The 8101-nt window shown below is 40.9% G+C and overlaps 1 long non-coding RNA gene across 1 annotated transcript; it reads left to right on the forward strand.

The window, feature by feature from the left end:
- Positions 1-966: 966 nt before the first annotated feature.
- On the forward strand, positions 967-7855 carry LOC123747367 (uncharacterized). Its single transcript, XR_006771674.2, has 3 exons — positions 967-1077; positions 2892-2960; positions 5315-7855. It is a non-coding gene; the product is annotated as an uncharacterized lncRNA (long non-coding RNA).
- Positions 7856-8101: the final 246 nt, after the last annotated feature.

Genomic DNA, 8101 nt, shown 5'->3' on the forward strand with positions numbered 1-8101 from the left:
TTTGTACAGCCGTCCACAGTAGCTGCTGGTACTGTCAGTGTTGCCTGACAAGTAGGCCTTTTCGGCAACTTTTGAGTGACTATGGCCATGGATCTAATTGCCTACGGCTCTGCTGCAATTTGCAGTCATATGTGTAATACATTTGTGCATTTGTGCTATGGGGAGCCGGTCGGCCGAGCGGACTGCACGCTGGACTTGTGATCCCGGGTTCGATCCCGGGCGCCGGAGAGAAACAATGGGCAGAGTTTCTTTCACCCTATGCCCCTGTTACCTAGCAGTAAAATAGGTACCTGGGGTCACAGGCTGCTTCCTGGGGGTGGAGGCCTTGTCGAGGACCGGGCCGCGGGGACACTAAAGCCCCGAAATCATCTCAAGATAGAACACGAATATATGCATTCATGCATTCTCTGTGTGTGTACTCACCTAGTTATACTTACCTATGTGTGTTTGCGGGGGTTGAGCTCTGGCTCTTTGGTCCCGCCTCTCAACCGTCAATCATCTGGTGTGTGTGCTAACCAAGCTGTGCCTACAGGGCTGAGCGTCAGCTCCTGAGCACCGGCTCTTTAGTTGGTAATCCCGTAATGCAATCTTTCTCGATCACTTAACATTAAATTAAGTTCCGCCCAAACGTCTCCGTTCGGTCCCATCCATGAAAGCAGAAATCAAAGCAATTTAAACGCGCGAAAATAACATCAATTCACATTAACAGTCGAAAAGCTCAAAGTTCTTTGAAAACAGCAAGAAATGGTATGTTGGAAATACCTGAGAGAGGTATGTACTCCTCCACATCATCGCTATTCTATAAACAAACCTAACCTAACCTAGCCTAACTTATCCTAACCTGTCCTGCCTGAACCTATCCAGCTTTTCTGTACGGCTAGTACCAGGTGCGTGACGTCACTATGACGTCACAACCTTCAAGCCAATACTGACTGGAGATTCACTGCTCGGAATCATGCGCAGTGGCTAGCGTGAGGTACTTCCGTAGCGCCGGTGTGCACAGCACCAGTATGGCGCGAGCCGCGGTGGTGACAGTATCCCTGTTGCTGCTCTCTGTCTCAAGCGTTCCAGAGGGCGGTGAGTGTCTCAGCGTTAAAAGATTTCAGATTCATTTAGTTATTATGCACCTCATACCCATCTCGTGGGATGGGTATGGGGGTGTTTTTAATTTTGGTGTTTAATTTGGGTTTTGTATTATATCGTTGAGTGCTAGTCGTGTTATTCGTTGTTAGAGTCGTGTTATCCGGTGTTAGAGTCGTGTTATCCGGTGTTAGAGTCGTGTTATCCGTTTTTAGAGTCATACTACCTAGAGTCATCTGTTTTTTAGTCTTGTGTATGTATGTATGTATGTATGTATGTATGCATATAGTGAGTTTTAGACTTTTTTAATATTTCTTAAGCATCCAAGCAACTAAAACCAGGCTGTTACGTCTTATTAACGAGTGACGTAACAAACTTTTTGACCTGCATTAGATACTCAAATTCAAATAAATAAATAAATCTATATTCATCAACGGTTGCACAGATGCTCACGAAAATATAATCAAAGGATGTAACGATGCAAAGATTACCTTATGTATGATTTACATATTTAGATTTACCGATTTAGATTTAGATTTTTTTGAAGTTGTGACTTGTTAGTCACAGGCCATCACTATGGCAACCAAGATCATCACTATGGCAACGTAGATCATCACTATGGCAACGAAGATCGTCACTATGGCAACGAAGATCGTCACTATGGCAACGAAGATCATCACTATGGCAACGTAGATCATCACTATGGCAACGTAGATCATCACTATGGCAACGAAGATCATCACCATGGCAACGAAGATCATCACTATGGCAACGTAGATCATCACTATGGCAACGAAGATCATCACCATGGCAACGAAGATCATCACTATGGCAACGAAGATCATCACTATGGCAACGAAGATCATCACTATGGCAACGATGATCATCACCATGGCAACGAAGATCATCACTATGGCAACGAAGATCGTCACTATGGCAACGAAGATCGTCACTATGGCAACGAAGATCATCACTATGGCAATGAAGATCATCACTATGGCAACGAAGATCATCACTATGGCAACGCAGATCATCACTATGGCAACGAAGATCATCACTATGGCAACGAAGATCATCACTATGGCAACGAAGATCATCACTATGGCAACGTAGATCATCACCATGGCAACGTAGATCATCACCATGGCACGAAGATCACTATGGCAACGAAGATCATCACTATGGCAACGAAGATCGTCACCATGGCAACGAAGATCATCACTATGGCAACGAAGATCGTCACTATGGCAACGAAGATCGTCACTATGGCAACGAAGATCATCACTATGGCAATGAAGATCATCACTATGGCAACGAAGATCATCACTATGGCAACGCAGATCATCACTATGGCAACGAAGATCATCACTATGGCAACGAAGATCATCACTATGGCAACGAAGATCATCACTATGGCAACGAAGATCATCACAAACTTTGGCCTCCGAAGATTATCACCATTATTGACCCATGATCGTCACTATATGGCCCCGAAGATCATGACTCCATGACCCTCACTATCGCTCACAGCTGCATGTTCCTCCCGCGGTGAGACATGGGTTTATGATCATAAATAATGATCAATTAATATTGATCAATATTGATCAATATTACAAAATATTGCCATATTTTGTGGCTGTATATTAACCACCATTACCACTTCGTTCATATCCCCCTCTATCATATCCTGTAGATAGATTAATGTATAGTAGTTATACAGATAGACAGTAGATAATAAGTGGTCTATTTCTATGAAGAATTCAAATCACTACATAATTAAATTAGATGTATTTTTTTTTTACCTTTTTTAGGTTCGTTGTTACAGCCATGGAGAAAGACAACGCAAGCAACGGTAACGAAGACTTTGGGGATACAATAAGGTAGGTCTTACCTTCGTGGGTATGTGTTGTGTATCTTAAAGTAGTTTTACCTTTGTGTGAGTGTGTGTTAAATATATTCAAGTAGGTCTTATCTTTGTGGGTGTGTGTTGAGTATATTAAGGTAGGTCTTACCTTTGTGGGTGTGTGTTGAGTATATTAAGGTAGGTCTTACCTTTGTGGGTGTGTGTTGAGTATATTAAGGTAGGTCTTACCTTTGTGGGTGTGTTGAGTATATTAAGGTAGGTCTTACCTTTGTGGGTGTGTGTTGAGTATATTAAGGTAGGTCTTACCTTTGTGGGGAGGTGTTGAATATATTAAGGTAAGTCTTATCTTTGTGGGTGTGTGTTGAGTATATTAAGGTAGGTCTTATCTTTGTGGGTGTGTGTTGAGTATATTAAGGTAGGTCTTATCTTTGTGGGTGTGTGTTGAGTATATTAAGGTAGGTCTTACCTTTGTGGGTGTGTGTTGAGTATATTAAGGTAGGTCATAATATATTCAACACACACAGGTATAACGTATAGCACTATACCACTATATGCTTTATTGGAGCATGTTGTAAATACTATCACCCAAAAAAATGTAATATAGCACTCAGAGATGTTCCAAAAGCCTTTTTTCCAAAAGCATAAAAACTTGTTCCTGTGACCTACATAAATTACATAACTAACAAGTGAGTAAATTCATTGATTTTCATTAACGTGGTTTACTATTGTTCATTATATGTAGTATCTCTGACATACCGTTAAATAAACACTGTGTATAACACGTAAATGAAGATTTATATTGGTAGATCGGAAAAAGCTGAAATCTGTGTTGTTATGTCTGGATATAAGCAATTCAAATAGATACGAATGAATACTGTGGTCAATTTGTACATTGAGAGGTGTACTACCTTCCCTGTACAGCTGGTTCTGTACTACCTACCCTGTACAGCTGGTTCTGTACTACCTACCCTGTACAGCTGGTTCTGTACTACCTACCCTGTACAACTGGTTCTGTACCACCCACCTAGTGTAACACACCCCCGTACCAGGCACCCAGTATCACCCACCTATCACCCTGTACCAATACTACCTACCCAGTCCTACCTATCAAGAACAACCTACACAGTATCACTACACCCAGTACCACCTACCAATACTCTTCACCAGTTCCACCGACCCTGTACTACCCATCCCACGTTTGGGTGAATATGCACTATGAGTCTACTTTAGCTCTGTACTATGTTCAGTACTAAAGTACACTATGGTGGTCAGAAAGCAGTTGACAGGACCAACACCGAACTGAACCAAGCACACGAACACACACACCCATCTTGTACACACAGCTGTGTTGTCAATAGAGGGCAGCACCATCACCCCCATTTTCTGTGGGCGGGTTTGTTTACAAATTGTAACAGTGGGAGCTGGCGCAGCAGAAGTGGAAACTGTCTGTCTGTGAAGATTTACCATTAGCCTCTCCTCTCCCCTCTCCACCCCCACCCTGCCATATGCAACAAAAAATTATATATTATGAAGTTCATTGATATATATTTAATATATCACCAAGATAAAGAACAGGTGGTTTAAAGGTCTAACTTAATCCAATCTCTTTTGGTCCTGGATAATTCCTATCAAACGTATGTGATTTATTTAATGCCGATGAAACAATATTGAGGTATTGTAGTGCAATTGAACTCGCGTCTCTGGAATCTCCCAAAACATGCACAACTTGCTTGACCATGACTGAGCTTATAATTGGCATAACCACATTTTTTCTGAACTTTCATGAAGTACTCAATCAAGTTTTTATATGAGACCCGTCAACTCTCTGGGTTAAGAAAGGTCAAATCCCCACAACCCACCCCCACAACCTTGGCCGCCGTCAATGCACCATTTAGATTTGCCTGGAAGGGATAGTTTATTGGGCAGGGTCACTCATCCTGTGAGTGAACATACCACCATAACAGCATCCCCCTAATAGGAAGAAAACCCACTGGATTGTTCATCCTGTCTATTTTTTTGTACTCTGACAAAGATGAAACTTAACCATCTCATGTGAACATGTATAATGTAATCCCAATAACGTCCTTCCAATCATCCGATTACCTTTTTTGTTTTATTAATTGTTACATATTAATCTCTAACTGCAGAAAATGCAAATAAATCACATTGCATAACGATAACCGAAGCCCTTTGCATATGGCTGTGATAAATATGCATATTTTGTAACAACTAATTAATCCGCTGTATTATGAGCTGTATATTAGTTAAAAAATATTATGTTATTATTAATTGTAATTGACAAAAATTCCAAGACTATAATTGTTTTCAATTGCATTTGTCATGAGGTAATTTTTGTTTTGTTTTTGACAGAAGATGCTTGAGTAGCAGTGCTATGAGCAACTCCACTCAAGAGGAGGAAGCGTTAGACAGCGCAATAATAACCGAGTTTACCGTAAATAAGTCTATCGCTGAAGTCAATAATGAAAATAGTGATAACCTCAACAGTGATAACGGGAACAGGCGCCAATAGACAACCGAACGTCATGCTGTTAGACAACCTGCTAACAGCATGCCACTGGACTGCTAACAGCATGTCACTGGACTGCTAACAGCATGTCACTGGACTGCTAACAGCATGCCACTGGACTGCTAACAGTATGCCACTGGACTGCTAACAGCATGCCACTGGACTGCTAACAGCATGCCCCCGGACTGCTAACAGCATGTCACTGGACTGCTAACAGCATGCCACTGGACTGCTAACAGCATGCCACTGGACTGCTACCAGAGTTCTGTTGGAAATTACATTAGTGAACAAGTCTGCTACCTGCAATTGCCGATTTTAGAAAAGAACAGAATTGCGTCCGAGTTTCCCATAAGTGTAAGTTTTCATTTGTGGTTTAGGCTGTGTTACTTTCAGAAGATGATAAATTGAGCATTTCTTTCGTATTTCTTCAAAATTATTGGGGTTATTACTTGCTAATAACCTCAATCTTGAAGGGTTATTAGCAAGTAATAACCCCGATATGTATCCATAATCATAATACATTAAATTATCAATCTTGTTGCACTTTACTCACACACAGTTTGTCGTAATTAACGGGCTCTCGGTTCAGAATCTTCTCTCAGGAGCCATATACAAAGCATTATAGTTACTAACTTCCAAAAGGGTAAAAAGAGAGGAGATACGAATATAACTGCAATGTGCAAATGCATGGACTTGCATTGTAAGTAATGCAAAATGAAATCGAGATGAAACTCATCCCAAAGGATTAGAACTCGATATATTTAGGATGAAACAAGATATAGATTTTTTGGGGGGAGAATGAACATGAAAAAGGGTGGAAGATACTGATAATACCCTTGATTTAGTTAATACTTTAGTAACTTAAACAAAGCAAAGACTGATACCTGAGGAAAAGTAGAGGTTATAAATAGGACCAGATGTACATAAATAAACTGTCTTTCTGCAATTTTCCTGCAGTGCTTGAGTAAGTATAGGCCTACTGGAGTGCCCTTACCTTGCATGAGCAATTAGACCTAGTGGAGTGATTATGCATTGCTTGAACAAATTGGCCTACTGCAGTGTTCCTTAAATTCTTAAGTTCTTTATTGCAATTCATAAAATTCGTCAAAATTTGTATTTGCTAAGATATTAGCTTAATATTTGAATTACTTCATACTTTTATTACTTAAAACAAAGAAGTATCAACATTACTTTAGATTCAGACATACCTTACAATATTTGTATTATTACTGTTGTTTTATTGTAAGCATAATTGTTTTATAAATATCGCTTTTGTCATATTTGATGAGAAAATCTCTGGAGCAGGTCGGTGGAATCGAACCTGCGTCTTAGACCGCCCAAGATGAGTGCCTTACGCCTTGGACCACAATGTGAACGAAAGAACCTGGTATGTTGTACTGGGTGGGTGGTACTGGGAGGTGGCACTGGTAGGTGGTACTGGTAGGTGGTACTGGGTGGGTAGTACTGGGAGGTGGTACTGGTAGGTGGTACTGGGAGATGGTACTGGTAGGTGGTACTGGTAGGTGGTACTGGTAGGTGGTACTGGGTGGGTGGTACTGTGAGGTGGTACTGGGTGGGTGGTACTAGAAGGTGATACATGGTGGGTGGTACTGGGTAGGTGGTACTGGGTAGGTGGTACTGGTAGATGGTACTGGTAGGTGGTACTGGGTAGTGGTACTGGGAGGTGGTACTGGTAGGTGGTGCTGGTAGGTGGTACTGGGTAGGTGGTACTGGGTGGGTGGTACTGGGTGGGTGGTACTGGGTGGGTGGTACTGGGAGGTGGTACTGGTAGGTGGTACTGGGAGGTGGTATACTGGTAGGTGGTACTAGAAGGTGGTACTGGGTTGGTGGTATACTGGTAGGAGGTACTGGTAGGTGGTACTGGGTGGGTGGTATACTGGTAGGAGGTACTGGTAGGTGGTACTGGGCAGATAGGGAATATAAGTGGGGAATAAATTGATAAGTAATCAATTTATTCCTCTTATAAGTAATATTATTGAGACTTATTTCTATCCTATTTCATTTCCTTTGTTAACCTATGGGGAAATAAATGAACTTAAAATAATTCCTATTAATATAATGAAGAACCACAACCCATCATTCGAGTTATTTTTGGGGTAGAGGAGAAATATAATTTTTCCAACATCCTTAATAAGATAATCCTTATATTATGTGATATGTAATTTAATTCCATGTCTATTGACAACCTCAGAGTGCAGATACGGCCATATTCACAAGCCTCTGGGTTGATATAGTGTAGCAGTGTTGATATAGTTGGTTGATATAGATACCAGTGTTGATATAGTTGGTTGATATAGACGTATTGTACACAAATGTGCCTTTATATATATTTTGTATGCATGGGATATGACCTAAATTAATAACTCTTGTTTTTTTTCCCCCAAGACCACTTGATGTCTCTATTTTCCTGATAATTAAGGAACCCAAAGCAGGCGATAATTGTACTTGTTCACTATCTCCTTCAGAGTGTGGCTGGGGCTCTGTGTCAAAGCCTTTCTGTGTTCCATTCCTCGTGTGTTCCTACCATATATATGGGAGAGATAACGCTAGTGATCTGGTTTATTTACATTTATATCCGTTAGTTTCTGTGTTTCATGTACAAAGTTTGT

Source organism: Procambarus clarkii, chromosome 94 (genome assembly GCF_040958095.1).
Source record: "Procambarus clarkii isolate CNS0578487 chromosome 94, FALCON_Pclarkii_2.0, whole genome shotgun sequence".
NCBI classification, from domain to species: Eukaryota; Metazoa; Arthropoda; class Malacostraca; order Decapoda; family Cambaridae; genus Procambarus; species Procambarus clarkii.